Below are 27,057 nucleotides of genomic sequence, written 5' to 3'. Positions count from 1 at the left end.
GTAGCAGAAGGTCAGGGCTGGCGGCAAGGTTCGTAGTCAGGGGCAACAGCAAGGGTTCTGGGAACAAAGGCAATGGACACTCAGGAAACGCTTTCTCAAGGCACTAGGCAACAAGATCCGTCAAGGACAGGAAGGGGAAGTGGTGGTGGTTACAGTACCCCCCCCCTTTGGTCTCCCCCTCTTTTTGGATCCTAGGAACTTACAGATGAGTTCTTTATCAAGGATATTGGCCTCAGGCTCCCAGGACCTCTCCTCAGGGCCGCAATTCTCCCAGTTGATCAAAAAATTTTTTTGACCTCTGACGGTTTTGGATGCCAGAATTTCTTTTACAGCAAAGATGTCGGAGGAACCGGAGACAGGGGTAGGGACCGGAGACATCGGTGGAACGTGATAGTGCGTCAGCTCTAACGTTCTTGTCGGCTGGACGAAAAGGAATTTCAAAATTGAAGCGAGCAAAAAACAATGTCCATCTAGCTTGGCGATGATTTAATCGCTGGGCAGTCTGGAGATACGATAAATTTTTATGATCCGTGTAAATGATGATGGGATGCAGGGAGCCCTTCAAAAGATGTCTCCACTCCTCAAGTGCCAATTTAATGGGCAAAAGTTCAAGATCTCCAATCGAAAAAAAAATTCTGCAGGAGAGAAAGTTTTGGAGAAAAAAACGCAAATGCGATTTTTTCCAGTAGCGTTTTTTTTTTAGTTAAAACGGCACCGGCACCGACAGAAGAAGCATCCACTTCAAGGATAAAAGGCTTTGAGGCATCAGGCCTGGACAGAACAGGTGCAGAAGCGAAGGCAGCCTTGAGAAGGTTAAAGGCCTCCTTCGCCATTGGTGGCCAGGACCTCGGGTTCGCGTCTTTCTTGGTCAATGCTACAATAGGTGCAACGATGATGGAGAAGTAGGGAATAAATTGACTATAGTAGTTAGCGAACCTGAGGAAACGCTGGATAGCTCGCAGTCCAGAGGGGCGTGGCCAATCTAGTACCGCAGAAAGCTTGTCAGGGTCCATTTGAATGCCTTGGCTGGACACTATGTATCCCAGGAAAGGTAGACTGCTACGTTCAAAGAGACATTTTTCAATCTTAGCATGAAGATGATTTTTGCGTAAGCGCTGTAACACCAGACGGACATGGAGGCGATGTTCCTCTAAGTTGGAAGAAAAAACAAGAATGTCATCCAGATAGACTACCACACAAGTATACAGCATGTCATGAAAAATTTCATTGACAAAGTCCTGGAAAACTGCAGGGGCATTGCAAAGGCCAAAAGGCATGACAAGATATTCAAAATGTCCGTCACGGGTGTTGAATACAGTCTTCCACTCATCTCCTTCACGTATACGGATAAGATCATAAGCCCCTCTAAGATCAAGTTTGGTAAAATTTTTTGCTCCCCGCAGACGGTCAAACAGTTCTGAGATAAGGGGGAGTGGATAACGATTCTTAACTGTAATTTTATTTAAACCGCGGTAATCGATGCATGGACGTAGGGATCCATCTTTCTTAGCAACGAAGAAGAACCCTGCTCCAACAGGAGAAGATTTTCTGATAAATCCTTTTTTTAGATTTCCTTGAACATACTCGGACATGTCTTGGGTCTCTGGAGCAGAGAGTGGATAAATCCTGCCACGAGGCGGAGAAGTACCAGGAAGCAAGTCAAAATAAGGCAGTCAAAGGGTCTGTGTGGCGGTAAGACCTCGACTTGCTTTTTACAAAAAACATCAGAAAAGTCCTGGTAGGCCTTAGGCAGGCCTGGCAGAGGCGAAGCGATGGGTACTTGACTGGTGGGTAAAGTCTTCAGGCATCGCTTGTGACTGGTAGGACCCCAACTCTTAATGTCCCCAAAAGACCAATCGAGGATAGGTGAGGTGAGTGGCGCTGGAGCCAAGGAAAGCCAAGTAGGACTTCTGAGGTACAGTTGGGAAGCACAAAAAATTCAATGTCCTCATGATAGAGGACACCAACGTTCATGTGCAAGGGCTCTGTGCGATAGCGCACGGTACTGTCCAGATTCTGTCCACTCACGGAGGAAATGAAGAGGGGCTTCACGAGATGGGTCACAGGGATGTTGACTCTGTTGACTAATGAGGCCTCAATGAAATTTCCTGTTGAACCAGAGTCCAGAAAGGGAAAGCAGAAAAGGCAGTTTTAGCAGGCAAAGAAATCCGTACAGAAATCGTCAGGTGTGGAGAGGATGAATCCACACCCAGTAACGCCTCTCCCATGTTTACTAGGTGAGTGCGTCTTCCCAGACGCGGAGGATGAAGAGGACAGTCCTTTAGGAAATGCTCAGAGCTTGCACAATAAAGGCAAAGGTTCTCATTCCTACGGTGAGTCCTCTCATGTTGGGTCAGGCAAAACCGATCCACTTGCATAGCCTCCTCGGCGGAAGGCACAGTAACAGGTTGCAGCGGATGCTGAAAGAGAGGAGTTAGGCGGGGAAACCGCCTGGTGTGAAGAAGATCCTTTTCTTGGCGTAGCTCCTGTCGCCTTTCTGAAAAACGCATGTCAATGCGGGTGGCCAAATGGATTAGTTCAGACAGGGTTGAGGGTATCTCTCGTGCGGTCAGAACATCTTTGATGTGGCTGGATAAACCTTTCTTGAAGGTAGCGCAGAGAGCCTCATTATTCCAGGCTAATTCTGAGGCAAAAGTCCGAAATTGAATGGTGTAATAGCCCACTGTAGAGTTTCCTTGGACTAGATTCAACAAAGCCGTCTCGGCTGAAGAAACCCGGGCTGATTCCTCAAAGACAGAGTGTACTACTGAGAAGAAGGTCTGGACTGAAGTGGTGACTGGATCGTTGCGGTCCCAAAGCGGAGTGGCCCAAGACAATGCCTTTTCAGAAAGTAAGCTGACCACGAATGCCACCTTTGACCGTTCAGTTGGAAATTGGTCAGCCGACAGCTCCAAGTGCAGAGAACACAGGGTCAGGAAGCCACGGCACAACTTAGAGTCCCCGTCAAACTTGTCAGGAAGAGAAAGACGGACTCGGGTACTGGAAGCGTCAGCTTGCAGTTGAGGAGGTGCAGGAGCTGGCGGAGAAGATGGCTGCTGCTGTAGAGGCAGAAGTTGCTGAACCATTGCAGTCAGTTGGGTCAACTGATGTCCTTGTTGGGCTACCTGTTGAAACTGTTGAGCCACAACGGTGGTGAGGTCTCCAAGGCTTGGTAGCGGCACCTCAGCGTAATCCATGGCCGGATCTACTGTCAGGATCCTGGCTGGCGGATGGTGAGAACACTGTGTCAGAGAGGTGATGGCGTGGGCCGTACCAGGGGAACGGAGTCTAAGAGTTTACTGGTATTCACCAGAGCCCGCCGCAAAGCGGGATGGACTTGCTGCGGCAAGTAACCCCCAGGTCGTTCCACCCAGTAGCGACTCAACCTCTCTGGCAGCTGAGATGGTGCGGTACAAAAGGACAAGGCAAGGCAAGGTCAGACGTAGCAGAAGGTCAGGGCTGGTCAGGGGCAACAGCAAGGGTTCTGGGAACAAAGGCAATGGACACTCAGGAAACGCTTTCTCAAGCCACTAGGCAACAAGATCCGGCAAGGACAGGAAGGGGAAGTGGTGTTTTATAAGTTTTTACAGTAATTGGGCCAGGCACTAATTAATGGTGCACTGGCCCTTTAAATTTAAGAGAGCCGGCGCGAGTGCCCTAGAGAGCGGGGCCGCGTGCGCCGGGAGGACACAGAGGGCAGAGGGAGGTAAGTGGAACGGGATGCGACCCGCGGGCGGACTTGTGCCGCCACGCGGATCGCATCCCCGCCGGCGGCACTGTAGCAGCGCTCCCGGTCAGAGGAACAGACCGGGGAGCTGCAGGAGGATGCGGGACCTGGAGCGCTCGGCATTACAGACAGACTGCCTACCGACCAGTGGATTGTAGTAGAATGTCTACACTGAGGCCTAGAAAGGGGAATGAACACCTTAGACCAACAAAGAGCATAGGCTGGTGGAAACTAGAGAGACTTAAAGAGGATTTCCGCCCCTAGACATTGTATCCCCAACCAAAGGATAGAGAATAAGATGTCTGATCGCAGGGGTCCCGCCACTGGGACCCCCGCAATCTCTGTGCAGCACCCAACATTCTAAACAGTATGTTTAGAATGCTGGGTTCCTGTTGCGGTAGACAGGACATCTACCCTATCAATTCATGTCTATGGGAGGGGGCGTGACATCCTTCAAAGTATTGCCAGTACAGTATTGTCAAAACAGTAAGAATAATCCCTCCTCCTGGATGAAAGAGGTATTCCGTTTTCAGAAAATTGTGTTTAAATAAGACTACCACCCCGATATATATAACTAATATAGTGTTATATCAAAATGTACTAGCTTGATCATGTTTTTGTGTGATTCCCCGCTAAAGTTGTATATGGATTTTTGGTGATTTCTTGGGCAGACCGGTACGCAATGCTACAATGCTTCTGGAGAATTAAAAATTTTTAACCTGAATTTTGTGCACCCCTTTAAATGGGCACTGTCTTTTGGAAAAACTTTTGACAAGTCCTAGCGACATGTCAAAAGTTTTCATCGGCAGGGGTATGAGTGTTCAGACCTCCACCAATCAGAAGAACGAGCTGTGAGAATTTTATTATTACGTGTTTGAGACACACTTGAGTGTAAATCTATGGAGCTTGTCTAGATCAAGTGACACAAAGCAGGAAGAGGAGTGCATGGCAGCACAGATTTCACTGATAATCTATCCATAGTCAAACAAGTAACCTTGCCATTCAGGGATCTTGCAAGGTAAACCGACAATCCCTGCTACAGCTGGAATGGCAGCCAGACAGTTAGTCTCCCATCTTTCTCATACATACAGTCATGGCAATGGCATACAGTCATGGTAAATGTTGGCATCCCTGAAATATTTTCAAGAAAATGAAGTATTTCTCACAGAAAAGCAGTGTAGTAAGGCTGGGTTCACACCACATTTTCTTAAATACGGTTCCAGTATACGGTTGGGAGGAGGAGGGCGGGGCTTAATCGCGGCGCCCGCACTCAGCCGTATTCGGGAACCGTATTTAATGCAAGTCTATGAGCCGACCGGAGTGAACCGCAGCCTCCGGTCGGCTTCGTTTTCGGCCGTATGCGGTTTCCCGACCGCAGGCAAAAACGTGGTCGACCACGTTTTTGCCTGCGGTCGGGAAACCGCATACGGCCGAAAACGAAGCTGACCGGAGGCTGCGGTTCACTCCGATCGGCTCATAGACTTGCATTAAATACGGTTCCCGAATACGGCTGAGTGCGGGCGCCGCGATTAAGCCCCGGCCCCCTCCTCCCAACCGTATATGGGAGCCGTATTTAAGAAAACGTGGTGTGAACCCAGCCTAACACATGTTTTGCTATACACATGTTTATTTCCTTTGTGTGTTTTGGAACCAAACCAAAAAAGGGAGGGAAAAAAGCTAATTGGACATAATGTCACACCAAACTCCAAAAATGGGCTGGACAAAATTATTGGCACCCTTTCAAAATTGTGGAAAAATAAGATTGTTTCAAACATGTGGTGCTCCTTTAAACTCACCTGGGGCAAGTAATGGGTGTGGGCAATATAAAAATCACTGGCAAAGACAAAATATAGGAGAGGCTCTTATCAAACTAGTAGCCTATGACCCGAGCAACTCAAATGGCACCTATACCCACGGTGTCGGAACAAGTAAAATAATGGTAAAGAAATTGAGGCTCAGGGTCATGAATACTGGATTAAACAATATTTATTATAATAGAACTTCAATAGAGGAGTAACGGAAAGAGGCGACACTCACCATGCAGGAAACTTCTTTATTCACACTGCGGTGACATCAAGCGGGTAACAGGCGGAGGAATGGGGTGGAGGACGGGGCTGTCAGGACAAGTTGTTTTGTGTGCCCTGCGCACTTCCTCTAGCCGGATAATAGGATATGTGATCTGTGACTCACAGGGCCCTTGTGGGTCAGCAGGGACACAAGATAGACAGTAATCAAATACAATAGATAGTATGGAAAAAAAAGCTCATTAATATAATAGTAGATGAATAATTAAAAGAATATTGCATAAAAATATTGCATAAAAAATAGCCACACGTCTGTGGGTAATCCAGCATAAATGGATATATAAAATCTCTTGGTTAAGACAATAATTGCACCAGTCTTTAAGTCCAGGTAGAGAAGGAAATATAAAAATGTGCAGGGTACAGTGGTAAATTGTGAATATGCTGTATTAAGGATAGTTTGTAACCATTGATAGCAGTAAATATCAGTGTCCTGATATCAGTAAATAGCAGGACACTGCTATTAACTGCTATCAATGGTTACAAACTATTCTTAATACAGATTATTCACAATTTACCACTGTACCCCGCACATTTTTATATTTCCTGCTCTACCTGGACTTAAAGACTGGTGCAATTATTGTCTTAACCAAGAGATTTTATATATCCATTTAGGCTGGATTACCCACAGACGTGTGGCTATTTTTTATGCAATATTTTTATGCAATATTCTTTTAATTATTCATCTACTATTATATTAATGAGCTTTTTTTTCCCCATACTATCTATTGTATTTTATTACTGTCTATCTTGTGTCCCTGCTGACCCATAAGGGTCCTATGAGTCACGGATCACATATCCTATTATAATATATAATAAATATTGTTTAATCCAGTATTCATGACCCTGAGCCTCAATTTATTTACCAATATAAAAATCACACCTGAAAGCAGATAAAAAGGAGAGAAGTTCACTTAGTCTTTGCATTGTGTGTCTGTGTGTGCCACACTAAGCATGGACAACAGAAAGAGGAGAAGAGAACTGTCTGAGGACAAAAAACAAAATTGTGGAAAAATATCAACAATCTCAAAGTTACAAGTCCATCTCCAGAGATCTAGATTTGCCTTTGTCCACAGTGCGCAACATCATCAAGAAGTTTGCAACCCATGGCACTGTAGCTAATCTCCCTGGGCGTGGATGGAAGAGAAACATTTATGAAAGGTGTCAAGGCGGGATAGTCTGGATGGTGGATAAGCAGCCCCAAACAGGTTCCAAAGATATTCAAGCTGTCCTGCAGGCTCAGGGAGCATCAGTGTCAGTGCGAACTATCTATAGACATTTAAATGAAATGAAATGCTACGGCAGGAGACCCAGGAGGACCCCACTGCTGACACAGACATAAAAAAGCAAGGCTACATTTTGCCAAAATTAACTTGAGTAAGCCAAAATCCTTCTGGGAAAACATCTTGTGGACAGATGAGACCAAGATAGAGCTTTTGGTAAAGTACATCATTCTTCTGTTTACTGAAAATGGAATGAGGCCTACAAAGAAAAGAACACAGTACCTACAGTGAAATATGGTGGAGGGTCAATGATGTTTTGGAGTTGTTCTGCTGCCTCTGGCACTGGGTGCCTTGAATGTGTGCAAGGCATCATGAAATCTGCCAACGGATTTTGGGTCGTGCTGTACAAACAAGTGTCAGAAAGCTGGGATTGCCTCCGAGATCTTGGGTGTTCCAGCAGGACAATGACCCCAAACATAGGTCAAAAAGCACCCAGAAATGGATGGCACAAAGCGCTGGAGAGTTCTGAAGTGGCCAGCAATGAGTCCAGATCTAAATCTCATTGAACACCTGTGGAGAGATCTTAAAATTGCTGTTAGGAAAAGGCGCCCTTCCAATAAGAGAGACCTGGAGCAGTTTACAAAGGAAGAGTGGTCCAACATTCCGGCTGAGAGGTGTAAGAAGCTTATTGATGGTTATAGGAAGTGACCGATTTCAGTTATTTTTTTCCAAAGGGTGTGCAACCAAATGTTATGTTAAGGGTGCCAATAATTTTGTCCAGACCATTTTTGGAGTTTGGTGTCACATTATGTCCAATTTGCTTTTTTTTCCTCCCTTTATTGGTTTAGTTCCAATACACACAAAGGAAATAAACGTGTGTATAGCAAAACATGTGTTACCGCAATCCTTTTCTGTGAAAAATACTGTACTGTGGTCCCCCTTGTGTATGTTCAGACACTGTTAGTGATAACTATATGTTATCCTTTTTTCTGCTGCTATTTTCAGTGTATCCATTGATCCATATCTATCTATCTATAGTATTCCAGTGTCTTATAGTGATGTCCGTGTATTCATTATGTTCTATGTTTGTTTTTTAACTTGATACCTAATAAAAGTACAATCATGTTTTATTATCATTTCTTCTTGGTTCTTGTGCACTAGTTTATACAAATTTTCGGTGGTATAATCTGAAGAGTGCACACTCACTTACTAGCAGTAGTAAGGTGTTCAATTTTGGTGTTGATGTATAAAAGATATATACAGGTTGACTTTTCTTAACCACAAAGTCACTTCTTGCCATGAGTTGAATCCCTACCGCTCTCTTTCCAGGGGTGACCAGGATTCTGCACCAACTATTTCTCCTGCGGTTGTACAATTCATTTACATAAATTAATTAGATCTTTCTGCAAAAACCCACATGTAGCAATAAAGTGGCCGCATATATTCTTTACTTAGAAATGAAGTAGAGCCTGATACATGTTGTCTTCCATTAATATTTTTCCCACTAATTCCTAAGGTGAGGAGTGACAGTGGTAGCACGTGTGGCAACAGCACCTGTGGCGGGCGATGTGCCATCACAAAATATTTTATCACTGACCCTTTCCAATTATATATATTTTGAAAGTCCTAATATGTTTTACTCCTTATGCCTTGAGGTTAATGGTTGTGCACCGAATATAAGATGGACATTTTTATTGCCTAGAAACTATCAGATTTTTCTACAAATTTATTGCACAGCAGGATGCCCTAAAGCTGCCTGGAAGGCCACCCATCACTTTTTAGTATTGAAAGCCTTATGTTTCCTGCTTGAAAGGAGGCTGTCAGGATACAATGCAATACAAGGCAAATTGCTCAGAAGACATAATTGTATCATCAGGCAAGGGAGAAAACAGGGAAGTAGTTAGAGGGGCTGCAATCATACTGGGGTGCTAGTGGCAAATGGGGCCCGCTAAAGGTCCCTCCCTCATCTAAGAGACAGCATTACTATCAACAGGTATACAGGGGTGTAATAGTAGATTACAGTAACAAATTACCTATTTATACAGCTACTTAATTTTCTGATAGCCTTTGTTCATGATACTTGACAGGACCTGGTATATAGTTTGCAAAATTGACCCAATAGATAACTAAAGGGGGTGCACTGAATGGTTTTTAATATGGAAATTATCACAGTTTGTGTAAAAAAAAAATTAATAAAATAAAATAAAACAATGCAGGTTTTGCCCGTGTACATGTGCTGTTAACCTCACCTGTTTGGACTATAAGGTTACGGACATACTAGGAACAGACACCATGTGCAATGGGTCCCTGTGTAAAAAATATACCGTATTTTCCAGCGTATAAGATGACCCTCAACTTTTACAGTTAAAATATAGAGTTTGGGATATACTCGCCGTATAAGACTATCCCTCTACCGCCATACAGTACCTTACCATTGTCCCACCCCCCCACACTAGGTTGTCAGCATAGTTCCCCCACATTAGGCTAAAATTCCCCCACATTAGGTTGTAGTACCTCCACATTAGGTAGGCAGTATAGTTCCCCCCACATTAGGTTGTAGTTCCCCCACATTAGATAGGCAGTGGCCACCACAAACATACAGGCTTCAGCCATATACAGTGTATGGCTGGATGCTGTATGTCTGTGTACTGCCCCACTTCAGTGCTCCGACCACCGGTCCGGGGTCACTATAGGCCATAGCAGTAGGTTCCGGGAACCTGAGGAGCGGTGGTGGAAGCACTGAAGATGACTTGCTGGTAACTTACCATGCCCGCGTGTCCTCGCTGCTTCGCTCCGCTCTGCTCTGCTGTTGCTATGGGCACACACACGGGACATCAATGACGGCCCTGCGTGCGCTACCTCCTGGCGGCCCCTGCATTTTTAAAGTAAACGGAGGTCCACAGGTTGAAGACCACTGATGAAGGGATTGACAGCAGTGATGATGAAGGGGGGGGGGATGATGATGGGGGTCTGAATGATTACATGGGGGGATGATGTATTTCCACCCTAGTCTTATAACTTTTCCTGGGTTTTTGGGGTGAAATTAGGGGCCTCGGCTTTTATTCGGGTCGGCTTATACTCGAGTATATATGGTAAATCATAAGGATAAGCATTGCTTAAAGGGGTTGTGCGCTGCCCTGCAGTTCGGAGCTCAGCTCACAGCGTCCGGAAGTTCATTATTCCGAACGCTGTGTGCGGGCTTCCGTGTTCGCAGCCGCCGGGCGTGACGTCACGCCCGGCCCCTTCGTGATGTCTCGCCCGCCCCCTCTACCAAAGTCTATGGGAAGTGGGCGTGACAGCGGTCGCACCCCCTTCCCATAGACTTTCGTTGAGGGGGTGGGCGAGACGTCACGAGGGGGCGGGCGAGACGTCACGAAGGGGCCGGGCGGGACGTCACACCCGGCGGCTGCGAACACAGAATCCGCACACAGCGTTCGGAGTAATGAACTTCTGGACGCTGTGAGCTGAGCTCCGAACTGCAGGGCAGCGCACAATCCCTTTAAGAACATGTATTGTTACATGCACAATGCAAACATATTACATGTAATAGCGACCTCACTGGGAATTCTCTGCTGTTGAACTGTTAGCTCTCCCTTTTTTCCACACAGAAAAAGAATACAAATATTTTACGAAAAAGGTATATATACATTTTAAGCAAAAAATAAAAACATATACAGACATTTAGCTATGCATTCAATGTATATATTTTAAAAAATGTATTTGCAAAAAAGAAATCTACATTTGTCTATATTCATGAATATATGTATGTACACTACCCTACACTAATATCACAATGCTTCTCTGTAGGCCCCATGTGCAGGTGTACAGGCAACGTCTGCCCCTTGATCACACATCAGATTTGTGCAAGGCAAATCTGATGCAGATGTGTCAAAGAACCCAACAGATCCAGATGTGGATTATTCCTATTGTAAATCAAAGGGAATATCTGCCACAATAATAAACAAGCTGCGGGTTCTTATACCTGCCGCACATTCTTTATTACATAGCAATGTATTTTTTGTGTGTAGGGTATTAAATACTTGAATGTCTTCAGATTCTATCAAAAATTTTTGCAAAATTCATGACAAAATTTTGACATAATCCTGAACATGTAAACATGAGAATTGTGACTGCAGCTCATTTTGATTCAATCTACAGTGTGTCTGTGTGTATGCATATACCTTCACTTCTTGCCACATCCAGCCTGATGAGACTAGAGGATACTAAAGGAAAATGGCAACTTTATGATTACAGTAAATGAGGTCTATACGATCTACATGCGGATCTATAAAACTATCAATCCTGCATACTGACAGATAACCAGGGCTGCTTACTGAAGTCATTTGTAGCAGTCACACGAGTGGGGAAGACAGCACGGAGACTGACTGATATCTCAAAGTCCTGAAGAGGGAAGTTCCTCTTTACTTATCTTTTGTTGTGCCCACCAGCTGAGACCACCAATATGTATTCCCCAAATAAACTGGCCATAGTGCTAGGAGGACTACTCAGAGATCTTAAAGGGGTTATCCAGGGAAAAAAAACTTTTTTTTATATCTCAACTGGCTCCAGAAAGTTAAACAGATTTGTAAACTACTTCTATTAAAAAATCCTAATCCTCTCAGTACTTATGAGCTGCAGAAGTTGAGTTGTTCTTTTTTGTCAAAGTGCTCTCTGATGACATCTGTCTTGGGAACTGTCCAGAGTAGAAGGAAATCCCCATAGCAAACCTCTTCTACTCTGTGCAGTTCCCGAGACAAGCAGAGATGTCAGCAGAGAGCACTGTTGCCAGACAGATAAGAACAACTCAACTTCAACAGCTGATAATTATCGGAAGGATTAAGATTTTTTAATAGAAGTAATTTACAAATCTGCATAAGAAGAAGAATGAAAGGTCGGCACTCACCGGGTTTCCAATTCAGCAGATTTTATTGCACAATACTCACAGCCATAGTACAGTTCTAGGGGAGACGACGGGTGGTAACATAGGGGGGTACCACAGAAAGGCGACACCAGTGTTTCGCACTTAGTACTAGAACTGTACTATGGCTGTGAGTATTGTGCAATAAAATCTGCTGAATTGGAAACCCGGTGAGTGCCGACCTTTCATTCTTCTTCTTATGCACTTATGTCATATCCTACGTGAGTCTGAGCACCACTGAATCCTCTCCCCGCAACAGCGACTTAGTGTCCATCAGCTTCCAGGTACAGAAGTAAGCAGTGCCGAACATCTCTCACATACGTTTGTAATTTACAAATCTGTTTAACTTTCTGTAGCCAGTTGACAAAAAAAAATCAAAGATATTAGAATGCAAATTGTTGTTTTTACACAATATATTTCCAGTGTTACCACTTTAAAATCCATATACTAATATGTAACTGTATTCAGAATGCTTGTGATCAATTGATCTACATACACATTTTGGTTAATGGAACTTATATTGTCCAACTGACGATCCCTTCGGGGACACTTTAGACTCCTGGATGCTAATAGAATCCCATATAGCAGCCTGTGTAGGCTTATTTTATGTTCCACTGCAGAGAAGGGATTCGGTTTCATAAGATGACCAGTGGCCTCGTACATTAATAGGGGGGATGGGGATCCCAGTGGCTGGACCCCTCGTGATCAGACACTTATCCCTTATCCTGTGAATAGGGGATAAGATGTCTAGGAACAGCATACCCCTTTAATGAGTATTTTAGAATCCCAACAATATCATCATAGTCCTTGAAAATTCCTTACCTACTGAAGTCAGATGAGCCAGGCCCTAATTCCATAATAGTAATATCATCATCACAAGGCTACACATTGAGGCTGAATAGACACAATGGGATTACTGGTATCACCAAGTGCATAAACAACAATGGTGGATTCAGTGAGAGGAAATTGAAAAACGCTCCCTGTGGAAAGCAGCATGCGGTGGGTGTATAAAGGGGGGTTGGGTCCTTGTGCGAGGAGCCACCATTATCTGCAATGTTTTAATTAACAGACAGATTGCTAATTAATTTTCTTTTGTTCCTCAGCATAAATTCTAATTTACAAGACAAAACACATCTTTTCAAGGAAACTTTCAGCTTGTCTGTCAGGGCCCCAATATGTGATACAGTACGTGAAGCAGAGGAATTTACTGCACGCTTGTACATGAAAGCATTCTAGATTGTAAAGTAATTAGTTTGCAAAAGAGTATGAACTCTTCTACTGCTTTGCTACAATACAGTAATTAAAATCAAATTCTTAATGTTGCTGCCTGGTTTTGTTTTTAATATTTCAAGAACTCTTCTTATTCTCCTTGAATTCCGCTCACTGTATTCCTGACTGATAATCTTAATGGCTGTTGGATAATAAAGGAGCATCCTGCCCCATTACATCATTGATAAAAATAGCTTTTCCATGTTTGAAGTGAGTGTACCATATTCTTACTGTTAGTGAATAGAAACATTAAAGGGGTTTTCAGAATTTAAATATTAATGACCTATCCAAATGTTCAACTCCTGGGACCCAGCTGCATTTCCAACCAAGTGCAAAGGCATCTTTTATTCTACTGATGGGAAAGAGTCCCAGGAGTTGGACTGTCACCTATCAAATATTGATGACCTAAGCCTTGGCAAACACCTTTACTGTTTCTCTTAATTGATGATATAATGAGTCCTGTTTGATGTAAAAGATTATAAACATTTAAGTGGTTTTAGATGTAAAAGATTATAAACATTTAAGTGGTTTTAGGATAGGCCATGCCATCTATACTTGATAGGTGAGGGTCTGACTTCCAAGAATATTGCCAATCAACAGCACTCGCATTGATACTGCATTTCAGTTCCTTTCATTTTTTTATTGTCCAACTTTTACATATTGATGGCCTATCATTTAAAAATCCTTGATTTCCCCCTACCACACTTATGATTGGTGGAGGTCCCACTTGTGGCACCCCTAGAAAAAAAGACACTGTTTACCGACCCAAAGTTTATTGTAGGACAACAACTTTAAAGGGGTACTCCAGAGGGAAAACATTTTTCTAATCAACTGGTGCCAGAAAATTAAAAAGATTTGGAAATTACTTCTATTTAAAAATCTTAATCTTTCCAGTACTTATCAGCTGTTGTATGCCACAGTGGAAGTTGTGTAATTCTTTCTAGTCTGATAACAGTGCTCTCTGCTGACACCTCTGTCCATGACAGGAATTGCTCAGGGTAGGAGAGGTTTCCTATGGGAATTTGCTTTTACTCTGGACAGTTTATGACATGGACAGAGGTGTCAGCAGAGAGCATGTTAAAGGCTAGTGACAGCCCGGATTTATGGGAGGAGCCAGCATGCTATTTATTCTTGGACGCCTGGAGTAAGGGCAGGTTCTGGCATCTTGTTGCCCCCCCCCCCCCTTTCTTTTTCTGCTGTTCATGGGTATGCCCTCTTCAGGTGTACCCCCTGGAGATAAGCAAACCTCTAACTGCAGTTAGGTCTAGGTGGGGGTTTTATGATTTCCGGTATGAGGCTTTGACCCAAAACACACACACATTTATATATATAAATAAGGTACAATGCGGCTGGGTGCAAGTCAGGGGGAACAGGGTTCCAAATGTAAGATACAGATTGGAAAGATCACTGCAGCACTCCAGAATTGGTGAGAAGGTGAATACTGTTTAATCCATCAATCAACACATAACAAGCAAAGAAAAGCTTGACAAAGGCTGCAGCTGAAACGTTGCTTGTCATGTGTTGATTGATGGATTAAACACTATTCACCTTCTCACCAATTCCGGAGTGCTGCAGTGATCTTTCCAATCTGTGTGTGTGTGTGTGTGTGTGTGTGTATATATATATATATATATATATATATATATATATATATATATATATATAAAAATATTATACTGTGTAAAAGCACAGACCTCCACGCACTAAGGCTTCACATTCTAACAGGAATGTAATCTTTCATATATATGCAAATGAGTTTTGCTAACGTAGCTCACTCTGCTAAATTAATGAGGCAAAGTCGAGGGATATGGTGAGAGCGACTACTGGCAGATGTCAGGGGTCCTGTGAGGAGCAGGCAGAACATCGCCCACAGAGACCTCTCATCCATCCATCTCTCCATATTGCAGCAATTTCTGCACCATACTGGTGATTGATAAGAATTACTGCAGCTGGAGGTTTGATCTTTAACACCATTACATTTATAACAGGAACCTAATGAGTTTTGACTGATGTTATTTATGGAAATATAAGTCTTTTTTATTTCTTTTTACTTAACATAGAAGAAAAGAGTTTTTTTTTTTTTTTTTTACGAAATCTCCATTTTAAAATGTAAATAAGAATATACGTTTTCATAGGTGTATACTTTGTGAACAATACAGCCTAGACTGTAGACTAAGCTGTCACACTATACTGACACATTCCAATAGGAGAGAGATTTGTCCTGCTGATCTGCTTAGGCTTGGATTAAACCTGAGTCAGAGGTTCTGTTATGAGTCTCTGTTGTAGATTCCGTCATTAATGCTGGGAAACAGACAGTCCACTAAGCATTAAGTGTAGAAAACTGACTAGACTGGAGACTTCACTGAACAGTGGCAGAAAAGTAACAGTTCCTAAAGAGGGTTCCTAGTCCCAGGAGGCTAATTTCCTCCACAGGCTCCAATAAAACAGTAGCACTACTGGGGTATGTTCACAAAACATATTCTTTTGTTGTAAAAACACACCACAAAATAAGATTCATGCCACTGTCCATTGCCCGGTCCTGCCCATCTGACTTATTTTCTGCACAGATTTCAAATACATGTGAGAAAAGATGGGTGCCACAGTTCAGTGTGTGAACATTGACATGTATTTTCATTCAAGACTGTCATGCATTTTGTGAACCCCCAAAAATGAATCACTATGTTTAATGTGCTTCATAGCATAAGAGCATGACTTCGGCCATTTTGCGTATAATCAGTAGGCCAAATTCTGAGTTTCATCTTTACTGCATCTCTACATGCCAGTCTGGGAGTACAATGCTGTTTGTATCTTCACCTTATTTATGGTGTTTAGACAAGAGACTGATAAGGGGTCTGGTTACATTCTCTAAAACATTCAAGCATCTGTGTTAGAGAATCAACCATTGTATTTCTTATCCGTCCAATAAATTCAGGATGTCTAATTGGAGACTCTCTGTCTATGGGAATCCAGGGTTGCTTACTTATAGGTGTCAAAAAGTAATCCCTGTTTGTTAATTATATGGCTCCACATTTCAAAGTGTGGAATGTGGATTAAGACCAATTATTGGCAAGTTAACCCTTAATGGCATTGATGCTAATTGCTTATGCAATAGCAACCCCTAGTGGATGGGTAGGTGACATTACACCACAGGAAAGGCATTATGGGTGATATGCTGACTGCATTCTGGGTAGTATAGGGATGTCATAGTCATTACCATATGTACATGCCCAACCTACATTCATTGGGGAATTCCAATTTAGGAGGGTGTGTCTAACTAATTAAAAAGTCTGGTAAACCAGATGTTAGAGAACTAGACTGTCTCTGGAGCTGAGAGCTGATACTGAACTGAAGGCTGAACTGCTCTAACTGAAAACACAAAGACAAAGGGAAGAGGTCCATGATATGGATGCCATGGAAGCCATGTGAGATTCCAGATGCCGGACTGATTACACGGTACCGACCCAATGGCTGTCCCTGACGATGAGATGGACCGTTCAGTGTTCCTCAGAGCAGAAGTAAGGTTCTTACAGAGTTTTGGTAAGAGACACAAAAATGGTATTCCATTTAATTAAGACTAATTGGGATAATGTGGATGGAATTATATCATTTAGATTGGCAACTAAATTAATTAATAAAATAATTAATTATCTCGATATTGAGATCATAGTTTTAGGATAATCTATCAAGGCATTAAATAATTACTTATACATATTGATAGAATTCCTACTCGCCAAGCTAAGTGTTATAACTATATTTCCCACACAGGAAAGTTTCAAGTTCTTCCTCCTAAAAAATAGAGCAAGATCATATATCTCTGCTATCAGTCTTAATTGTCTTACCAAAGTCATGTATAGAAAAATAGTCCAGAATGGGGGGGAGTATATCATAATTCTTCCATATTTATATTCTTAGATGGATTTCCCCATTCTTGGAGTCATGTGATTTGTAGTGGTTAGAAGTGGGCGGAGAATGTATCTAGCATTCCATATTGATGTCTAATGATTAGATATTGCCAACCTTAATATCATGAGGTTCCTCTGAATAGAATGATATGTAACCTTTTTCTTATATGATATTCTAACCTAGGAGCTTTTGTTTATTTAACAAGTTACTTAAAGGGGTTCTCCACTGCTTTAACCTTCTTGGGGCAGTTAGGTAGTACTGTGGCTATATGTTATTACCCCTTTGTTTCCTGCTGGTAACGCTACTGTAGTTGGGTTATTTTTTACCTTATTTTCAAACCCGGAAGCTGGTTACTTCATTAGTTTGCTGGCTTTTTTCGACCACTGTTTTTTTTTCAGCCGCTGCCATCTTTCCATCGCTACGTCACCCTGCAGGGTGTTGTGTTGGAGGCCGGCCTGCCCCATGCTCCGTACGTGCCCGCCTCCCGCGCTGATGAATATTCCACCGTCATAAACGCGGACCTCCTTCCTTTCAGCTTCTTATAAGCTCATTGCTGATTGGGCTGCTCACGACGAATCGGCTCCTTTGTTGGGCACATGCGCAGTTCGTCCTTGGTCGGGGGGGTCATCTGCCAGAGAGCGCCTAGCAAACCTTTGGGAGCTGTCCAGCACACAGGGACTCCCCTCTGGCAAGGTTAGTGTTAACAATACCCCAGCGCGTCAGTCCCGAAGCTGAAAACACAATGGCACATGCGCAGATGACCCTCCTGACCGAGGACGAACTGCGCATGCGCCCAACAACGGAGCCGATTCGCCGCGAGCAGCCCAATCAGCAATCAGCTTATAAGAAGCTGAAAGGAAGGAGGTCCGCGATTATGATGGTGGAATATTCATCAGCGCGGGAGGCGGGCACATACGGAGCATGGGGCAGGCCGGCCTCCAACACAAAACCCTGCAGGGTGACGTAGCGATGGAAAGATGGCGGCGGCTGAAAAAAACAGTGGTCGAAAAAAGCCAGCAAACTAATGAAGTAACCAGCTTCCGGGTTTGAAAATAAGGTAAAAAATAACCCAACTACAGTAGCGTTACCAGCAGGAAACAAAGGGGTAATAACATATAGCCACAGTACTACCTAACTGCCCCAAGAAGGTTAAAGCAGTGGAGAACCCCTTTAACTACTCACATGTATTGTTCTACTATATGTAGTCAATTAACAATCTTGTACTGTTTACTAATATCTAATTGGTATTCATTTGCATATATCATTTTGTTTGTTACTCATTTATGTTTATAATCTTATAACCAATAAATCTGCATACTTTATAATACCTGTGTATTATTTGTATATTGCAAAACTACATCCTTAAGCGTTAATGTCATCCCGTCATAAAAAGAACTTGTTGATATCTGAGGAAATAGTCGGACTCAGATGTGAATTGTATTGATTGGCTTTGTCTACGATTCACCAGGTCATAATTTTGAGATTTTTAATAATTTTCATCATTTTAAATTTTTCATAATAAAATTTTTTTATGACCATAATTCATAATTGAGTTATTACTGCACGACAAGACAAAGGGACAAGTGTTACACATGGTTTTTATGTGTACAGTGAAACCTCTTTGAGAAGACCATCCAAAGTTGCATTGAAAAGTGGTCTCCTATGGGGGGATTTGTGTGGAATACAGTGACCTCCCGACCTACGATGGCCCCGACATATGATGAAATCGACATACGATGGCTTCTCAGAGGCCATCGCATGTCGATGTCAGCATCGACATACAATGCTTTTTTATGTCGGGGCCATCGCATTAAGTGGTATCCGGCAGCGCCAAATGCTTAAGCTGCTGCGAGATAGCAGCTTAATGTTCCTCGTGTGGTGCGGTAAGTATTACTTACCCCTCCACGATGCTCCGGGGTGCCCTCCGGGTCCAGCGCTGGTCTTCCGGTGTCTTCTCGGCCTTCTCCGATGACGTCAATATGCTGCTGCGCACGTCATCCAATAGGAATGGCGTACGCAGCGGCGTAGTGACGTCGCTATGCAGGCCCAGTAAGGCAGAAGAGGACCGGAAAAGACAGCAGAGGACCGGAGAAGACAGCAGAGAGCCCAGCGGAGGCCGGGGTCACCATCGGGAGCGGCGGGGACACCATCTCGAGCGGCGGGGACAGGTGAGTACAGCTTCCTATACTTTACATTGCACGAATCCCTCAACATACGATGGATTCGACAAACGATGGCTCGTTTGGAACGAATTACCATCGTATGTTGAGGGACCACTGTATATTACTGAAAACACATGAAAATAGGCCATAAGAACACACCCATTGTTTTTGGATTAGATGTACTCACCTGCCATTGACAAGCTTACGCAAACCCAGTATGGCGGCATGCAATTTGCTCCATGGCACTCAATAGGTTAAAGAGTTGCTGAATGCCGTAATTGCTTGTGTATCGCTGAACTCCCAACAAGATATTTCCCGAGTCAACTTGATTAATCCATCAACCATATTTCCACTTATTTAAAACCTAATCAAAGAGCCATCTGGCACCAATGAAATTTATTAGAAGCGAGAACAATGATTTTACGAAGCACCTTATTTCCCTTCCTTCTCTCCTGAGACACAAAGCTGTGGAAATTACCATAAGGATGAACGCAACATATGGGAGGTTTATTCTTCTCCTTATAGCAAAAGGAAAGCAGCAGAATTATTGGAGAAAAAAAAGACTTCATATCCTGAATATTCTCATTAGAACAGCAACAATCTGTCATCAAAGAGGAAAGTGTCTGTAATCTCCTTTATAAATTTCTTTACTAGAAAACGGACACAAAGGAAAAGATAAGAGAAGCTTCAACACGGAGTAACAACAGTATCTAAAGACTACAGGTCTTCTGCATGTTGTAATATTGTCCATAGGGGGCAATAGTAGAATAGTTGAACACAGGAGCAATATTATAGTAGTTGTATTCTTGTATATATTCTTGTAATTTTAGCAGTAGGATTCCTGTACAGTATTATACTGGTAACATACATGTCCATAGTGGGCAGTATTATAGCAGTTGTATCTTGGTTATAGGGGAAGTATTTTAGTAGTTGTATGCATAAGGAGAGACACGCCAGGCACGACTTGGCTGTTCAGTGGTATGCAGTCTGTGTGTTTGCGGAGCTGATAGAAAACAGGATAAAAGTCTTCTTTATGTGACTGGTGGTTCTCTACATCCTATACAGAATTCAGCTTGGTATAACAAGTGATAGGAGACAGAAAAGGACAGATCACTCACCGTTTCGTTACAGCATGGAACTCCTTCTGGTCTCCTCTGCAGAGGAGACCGGAAGAAGTTCCATGCTGGAAAGAAACGGACGTTGTCTCTGCTAACACGTGTCTCTGCACTTTACCCCCCACCTGTCTGTATCCATTTGTTTCTACGAGGTGTTTTAAAGTTTGAAGAATAAAGAAGTTTGTCGAAAATGGCATCCTGGTGAGTGATCCGTCCTTTTCTGTCTCCTATCAATTGTTATAGTAGTTGTATTCTTAAAAATAATGGTCAATTTTGTAGTACAGTGGTCCCTCAACATACGATGGTAATCCGTTCCAAATGGACCATCGTTTGTTGAAACCATCGTATGTTGAGGGATCCGTGCAATGTAAAGTATAGGACAGTGGTCTACAACCTGCGGACCTCCAGATGTTGAAAGACTACAACACCCAGCATGCCCGGACAGCCAACGGCTGTCCAGGCATGCTGGGAGTTGTAGTTTTGCAACATCTGGAGGTCCGCAGGTTGAAGACCACTGGTATTGGAGGTTATACTCACGTGTCCCCGCTGTTCGTCGCCTTCCATCGCTGTCGCTGCATCCCCGGGGTGTCCCCGACGCTCCGGCAAGGCCTCTGCTTCCCTGGCATCCTCGCTCTCCGTCGCCGCCATCACGTCGCTAAGCACGCCGCTCCTATTGGATGAAGGGATGGCGTGCGCAGCGACGAGATGACGACGATGGAGAGCTCCAACAATGCAGGGGATCCCGAAGAGGACGCGCCGGAGCCCCAAGGACAGGTAAGTGATCGTCAGCGGACCACACGGGGCACCGTAAACAGCTATCCGGTGGCAGCCGAAGCAGTCTGCGCTGCCGGATAGCCGTTTATGCGATGGCCCCGACATACAAAAGCATCGTATGTTGATGCTGCCTTCAACATGTGATGGCCTCTGAGAAATGATCGTATGTCGGGGCCATCGTGGGTCAGGTTACAGTGTTCACATTAATTATATCTAACATAGGGGCAGTATTATAACAGGTGTGTTTTTGTGTATAGAGAACAGTAATATAGTAGATATATTCCTCATAAGGGGCAGATGTAAAACACAATGGAGGAGATTTATCAAAACCTGTCCAGAGGAAAAGGTGATGAGTTGCCCATAGCAACCAATCAGATCGCTTCTTTCATTTTTGAAAAGGCCTCTGAAAAATGAAAGATGCAATCTGATTGGTTGATATGAGCAACTTTTCCTCTGGACAGGTTTTGATAAATCTCCCCCAATATGTACTGCATTTAAAATCACTTGAGTTTTAGGATTGCTTACAATTACCTCCTAATCTTTTTTTTTTTTTTTAAAGAATACAACTTAGGCTTGATTCACATCATGCTATATCAGTACATTGCTGGTATTTGTCGGAAACCTGTAAAAATGGGATGCCGATGTAAGCCATAGTGTACTTACAACATGCCCATTCACTTTAATGGCCCCAATGTAGTCAAAGCAAGTAGAACAGCATCTCCGAAGAGGAGCAACCACCTCTTCCCCTCCAAAAGATGCCAGTTTTATTTAGTCTGGTAGGTGGCACGGAATAAATAAATAAAATGTAATTTTGACTACCAGCATCTAGCGATGCTCTTGGTGCTGGACATACAGTGCCTAGTGTAAATAAAGCCCTGCATGTAAAATCTTCCCCGACATTCTAATAGATTCAATGTTGCAATGTTTTCTCAATGCAGTGCCTGGCTGCTATTAAACTGCAATGTAAGGACAAAGTCACTGACACGTAAAGTGTTCTAATTTTCTATAGGCACCTATTAAGGGGTAGGTTTAGTCAGGAAGAAATTAAAGGGGTACTACGGTGCTTACACATCTTATCCCCTATCCAAAAGATAGGAGATAAGATGCCTGATCGCGGGAGTCCCGCAGCTGGGGACGCCCGTGATCATGCACGCGGCACTCCGTTTGTAATCAGTCCCCGGAGCGTGTTCGCTCCGGGACTTATTACGGTCGACCACAGTGCCGGCGGCATGTGACGTCACGCCTCCGCTCCCGTGTGACATCCCGCTCCGCCCCTCAATGCAAGCCTATGGTAGGGGGCGTGATAGCTCCCTCCACTGTTCTTTTTATATATAAATATGGAGTAAAACAGAAGAACAAAGGGGAGAGCACAACGTTCTATGTCACTAATGCTGGGGAGATACGTGGGCGGAGGAGGCTATGAATCTTGTGAATAATCTGACACCTGTGGGCAGTGGCGTCGCTAGGGGGGGGGGCTAGAGGGGGCCATGCCCCCCCCCAGATCAGGCCGTGCCCCCCCTTGTGCCCCCCAATTTAAAATAAATAGGGCTGTTTCGAAGATACTAGTATTGGGGCCAGGGGCGGACTGACCGGCTGGGTAAAGAGCCCGCTGCAGCTGCTGGGGATATCCCTGCGCTGCTCCTGGTCTGCGTATCATTAGCAGAGATGGCAGAGCAGGGATGAAGGTACCTGATGATGGCTCCGCGATTTTTCGCAAAAATTGTTCTGATAATGTGACCTGTAGACACTGAAGGAGGGAAAGTGACCTCACTGGACTGCTGCTATACACATCACCCAGCCCCAAGATATACTGCTGATCAGGGGGGAGAGAGGGAGGACACGGGACATCACTCATATGAAGCTACTCTGTGTTCCGGAGGCCTGTCAGCTCTCAGCCCCCATCCTCTCCTGTGCTGTGGGCTGAGAGCTGACAGGCCTCCGGAACACAGAGTAGCTTCATATGAGTGATGTCCCGTGTCCTCCCTCTCTCCCCCCTGATCAGCAGTATATCTTGGGGCTGGGTGATGTGTATAGCAGCAGTCCAGTGAGGTCACTTTCCCTCCTTCAGTGTCTACAGGTCACATTGTCAGAACAATTTTTGCGAAAAATCGCGGCAAAATTGTGAGGTTTTACCGCGTTTTTCGTAAATCGCGGTAAAACTGCGCAATTTTTGGTGCGATTTTTCCATAAATTGTTCTGGTAATGTGACCTGTTGGTGACCTGTGGACACTGGAGGAGGGAAAGTGACCCCTCTGGAAGGACAACATGTGAACACACTGCAAGTTTATAATTAAATCCCATTAAATCACACGTACAGGATCAGCTGCATATTTTTGCTGCATATTTTGTGCAGCTGATTTTGCAACCCATTAGCTTCAATAGGTAGCAAAATCAGCTGCAGAAAATATACAGCAGATTCTGTATGTGTGAACGTACCCTAAGGGCTCATTCAGGGGTGGATCCACAGTGTATTTTACGCTGCGGATCCCCCGACAATGGACCCTACAGTGCTGCCTCCATCTGTGCCTGCTCATAACGGCAATCCTCCACTACGAGCAGACACGCTTTTGATGTGTATACTCGCACACATCATGGCCGCTCCTCCTGCTCTCTGAGCTAGGCCGAGAGCAGCCGCGATGTGTGCGAGTATACACATGAAAGCGTGTCTGCTCGTAGCGGAGGATTGCTGTTCTGAGCAGGCACAGATGGAGGCAGCACTGTAGGGTCCATTGTCGGGGGATCCGCAGCGTAAAATATGCTGAGGATCCGTCTGTGTAAATGAGACCTAAGGACACAAGGCGTATGTATTGTACTGCTTCCACTGTGTTGTATAAATCGTTAGCTAGAACCCTCAGCTAATGCCAGACATCACCAATCAGGCTGATGTCCGACATTAACACTTTAGATGCCACTATCAAAGTTGATGGTAGTGTCCAAAAGTTTTAACGCCTTAAGGACATAGCGTTTTTCCGTTTTTGCACTTTTGTTTTTTCCTCACCTTTTAAAAACCATAACCCTTTCAATTTTGCACCTAAAAATCCATATAATGGCTTATTTTTTGCGCCACTAATTCTACTTTGTAGTGACATCAGTCATTTTACCCAAAAATCTATGGCAAAAACGACAAAAAAAAAAAATCATTGCGCAACAAGAATGTATGAAGATTTTAAATAAAAATGTTTAAAATGTTTTAATTAAACATGTTCTGTACAGTGTGTGTGTGTGTGTATATATATAAATATATATATATATATATATATATATATGTGTGTGTGTGTGTGTGTGTGTGTGTGTATTTATGATATATATATATATATATATATATATATACACACACGTTTTAAAATTGCCCCCCCACTTTTGTCACTGGCCCCCCATGTGCCCCCCCCTAAATATGAATGCTGGAGACGCCACTGCCTGTGGGGTGCACGTAACAAAGCTGAAGTAACAGTAAAATGCACAAAAGGAGCGATAACATGCACTCACCGCACTGCTGGTGTCTAAATGTCCGGAGGTCCGGGGCACCGGGAGAGCGTCTAAAGGCCTTCCACAGAAAGGGAAGATTAATCCAAGGTTCCAATTGAACAAATACAGGGGCAGATGGTATTTGGGCACAGGATGACTCTAGTTCCTGAATTCTAACATGCAGACCCTGAATGAACAGTTCCTGGTTATGGGGCTTCTTGGTCAAATCCTGCACCAGCTTCGTTTACAGCCTAACGCTCTCCCGGTGCCCTGGACCTCCGGACATTTAGACACCAGCAGTGCGGTGAGTGCATATTATCGCTCTTTTTGTGCGTTCTTTTTATATATTTGCATAGACAGATTCACAAGCCATACATATGCCACAATACTATTTGTGACACTATGGAACCCCTGTCTGTTATTGTAGACCGGATGCAAGGACTTTCTCAGCATTTTAAGAACTTAGCGGCAAACCAGCAAGAGATATCCCAGACTCATAGTAAGCTGGTGCAGGATTTGACCAACAAGCTCCATAACCAGGAATAGTTCATTCAGGGTCAGCTTGTTAGTGTTGAGCGGCATAGGCCATATTCAAATTCACGATATTTTGCGAATATATGGATGAATATTCGTCATATATTCGCTAAATTTGCATATTCGTAACAATCGCATTTTATTTTCGCATATGCGAAAATTCGCGTATACGAAAATTAACATATGCAAAAATTAGAGCATATGCAAATATTCGCAGATGCGAAAAATCGTACACCAGTCTCACACAGTAGTATTAGAGCCTTCTTTACACCACACAAGCTGGAAGCAGAGAAGGGTGATCACTGTGATGTGTACTGTGAAAAAAAAAACACGAATATTCGTAATTGCGAATATATAGTGCTATATTCGCGAATATGCGAATAAAATTTGCATTGCGAATATTCGCGAGCAACACTACTGCTTGTTAGAATTCAGGAACTAGAGTCATCCTGTGCCCAAATACCATCTGCCCCTGTATTTGTTCACTTGGAGCCTTGGATTAATCTTCCCTTTCTGTGGAAGGCCTTTAGAAGCTTTCATGAGAGCTGCCAACTGTATTTTCAATTGAGATCCTACTCTTCAGGTACTGAGACCCAAAGAGTTGGCATTATTAAGTCCCTCCTGCAAGGGGGTCCTTAAGACTGGGATTTTTTTTCTTGCCCCTGATGCTTCTAATCTGTCTTTATTGGATAATCTATTTTCTTCATTGGGTCTGTTATATGCTGCATCTGACAAGGCAGTACTTGCTAAGTTGCAGCCAAGGGTTCTGAATCAGGGTCGTAGGCCATACTGAATTTCAGAAATGACGCATGGCTTCTAAATGCCCCGATTTACCAGTCTAGGATGGGTTTCAAATATTCTTTAAAAAGACATGTTGGTTACCTATCACCCTGAAACCCTTGACCAGGTGATGACATTGTTTGTCCGGGCATCCTGGGGGTTGAAGTTTTGCAACATCTGGAGGGCCACAATATGGAGACCACTGGTCTTGATAGACAACTGCATGAATGCAGACAAGAATGGATACTTCCAGTCTTACTCCCTTGTCCATTCCTTTTATGTTCTGTTCACCCATCTATGCCTGACATGAAACCTATGCAGCTTGGTGCCACCTTGATCTTGAAGGAGTACAAGAGAATCTGTCAGATCAAGGGGCAGTGCCTCTACTGCGGAGAAGTCAGTCAGTTTATCCGATCCTGTATCAAGCGTTCGCGTCCAACTGGTCATCAGGGAGGCCACTTGGGCGAACAGGTATGTTCTGCATCTCCTAACAGTAAGCCTGACAATATCCCTCTAGGGGCTATTAAACTGTCAACTGTTTGTTCTGATCTGACATCTGAGGGTAAGAAGAATGATATTTGATGTGATCCTGAGAAGAGGGGTGAGGAGAACAATAATTATTGGTGTGATCGTGTGGGTAGGGAAGTTGGTGATGTTGCATCTGACTCAGAAGAAGAGGAAAATCCGATTAATAGCGGTCATGACACTTATGAGCTGCTCCCCTGTCTGATCGGCACCCCCACAATCTAATCAGTTTCTATGCCTGCCGGAGATTCCACTTCTGCTAACAGAGTCTGCTAAGCCAGGCGCTACCAGTAGGTCGCTGATAACACTGAATAATGCTATGCAGCAGGCATAGCATTATTCAGTGATATCAATCTATTGATCACATATAAAAAAAAAAAATGTTTATGATCCCGTAAGCTGAATGACGTACACGTACAAAAAATACCAAACACCAGAATTGCTAGTTTTTTTATATTAATTAAAAATGTATTTAAAAAAGTGATCAAAAATTCTAAACAAAAATTATACCAATAAAAAGTACATATGAGGGTGGTAATCAAAAAAGTTATTGAAATCAGATTAGAGCAATTTTAAGCACT

The sequence above is a fragment of the Hyla sarda genome, chromosome 6 (assembly GCF_029499605.1).
Source record: "Hyla sarda isolate aHylSar1 chromosome 6, aHylSar1.hap1, whole genome shotgun sequence".
In the NCBI taxonomy this organism is placed as follows: Eukaryota; Metazoa; Chordata; class Amphibia; order Anura; family Hylidae; genus Hyla; species Hyla sarda.
The sequence above is the reverse complement of the archived record's forward strand: the minus strand, read 5'-3'. Positions refer to the sequence as shown.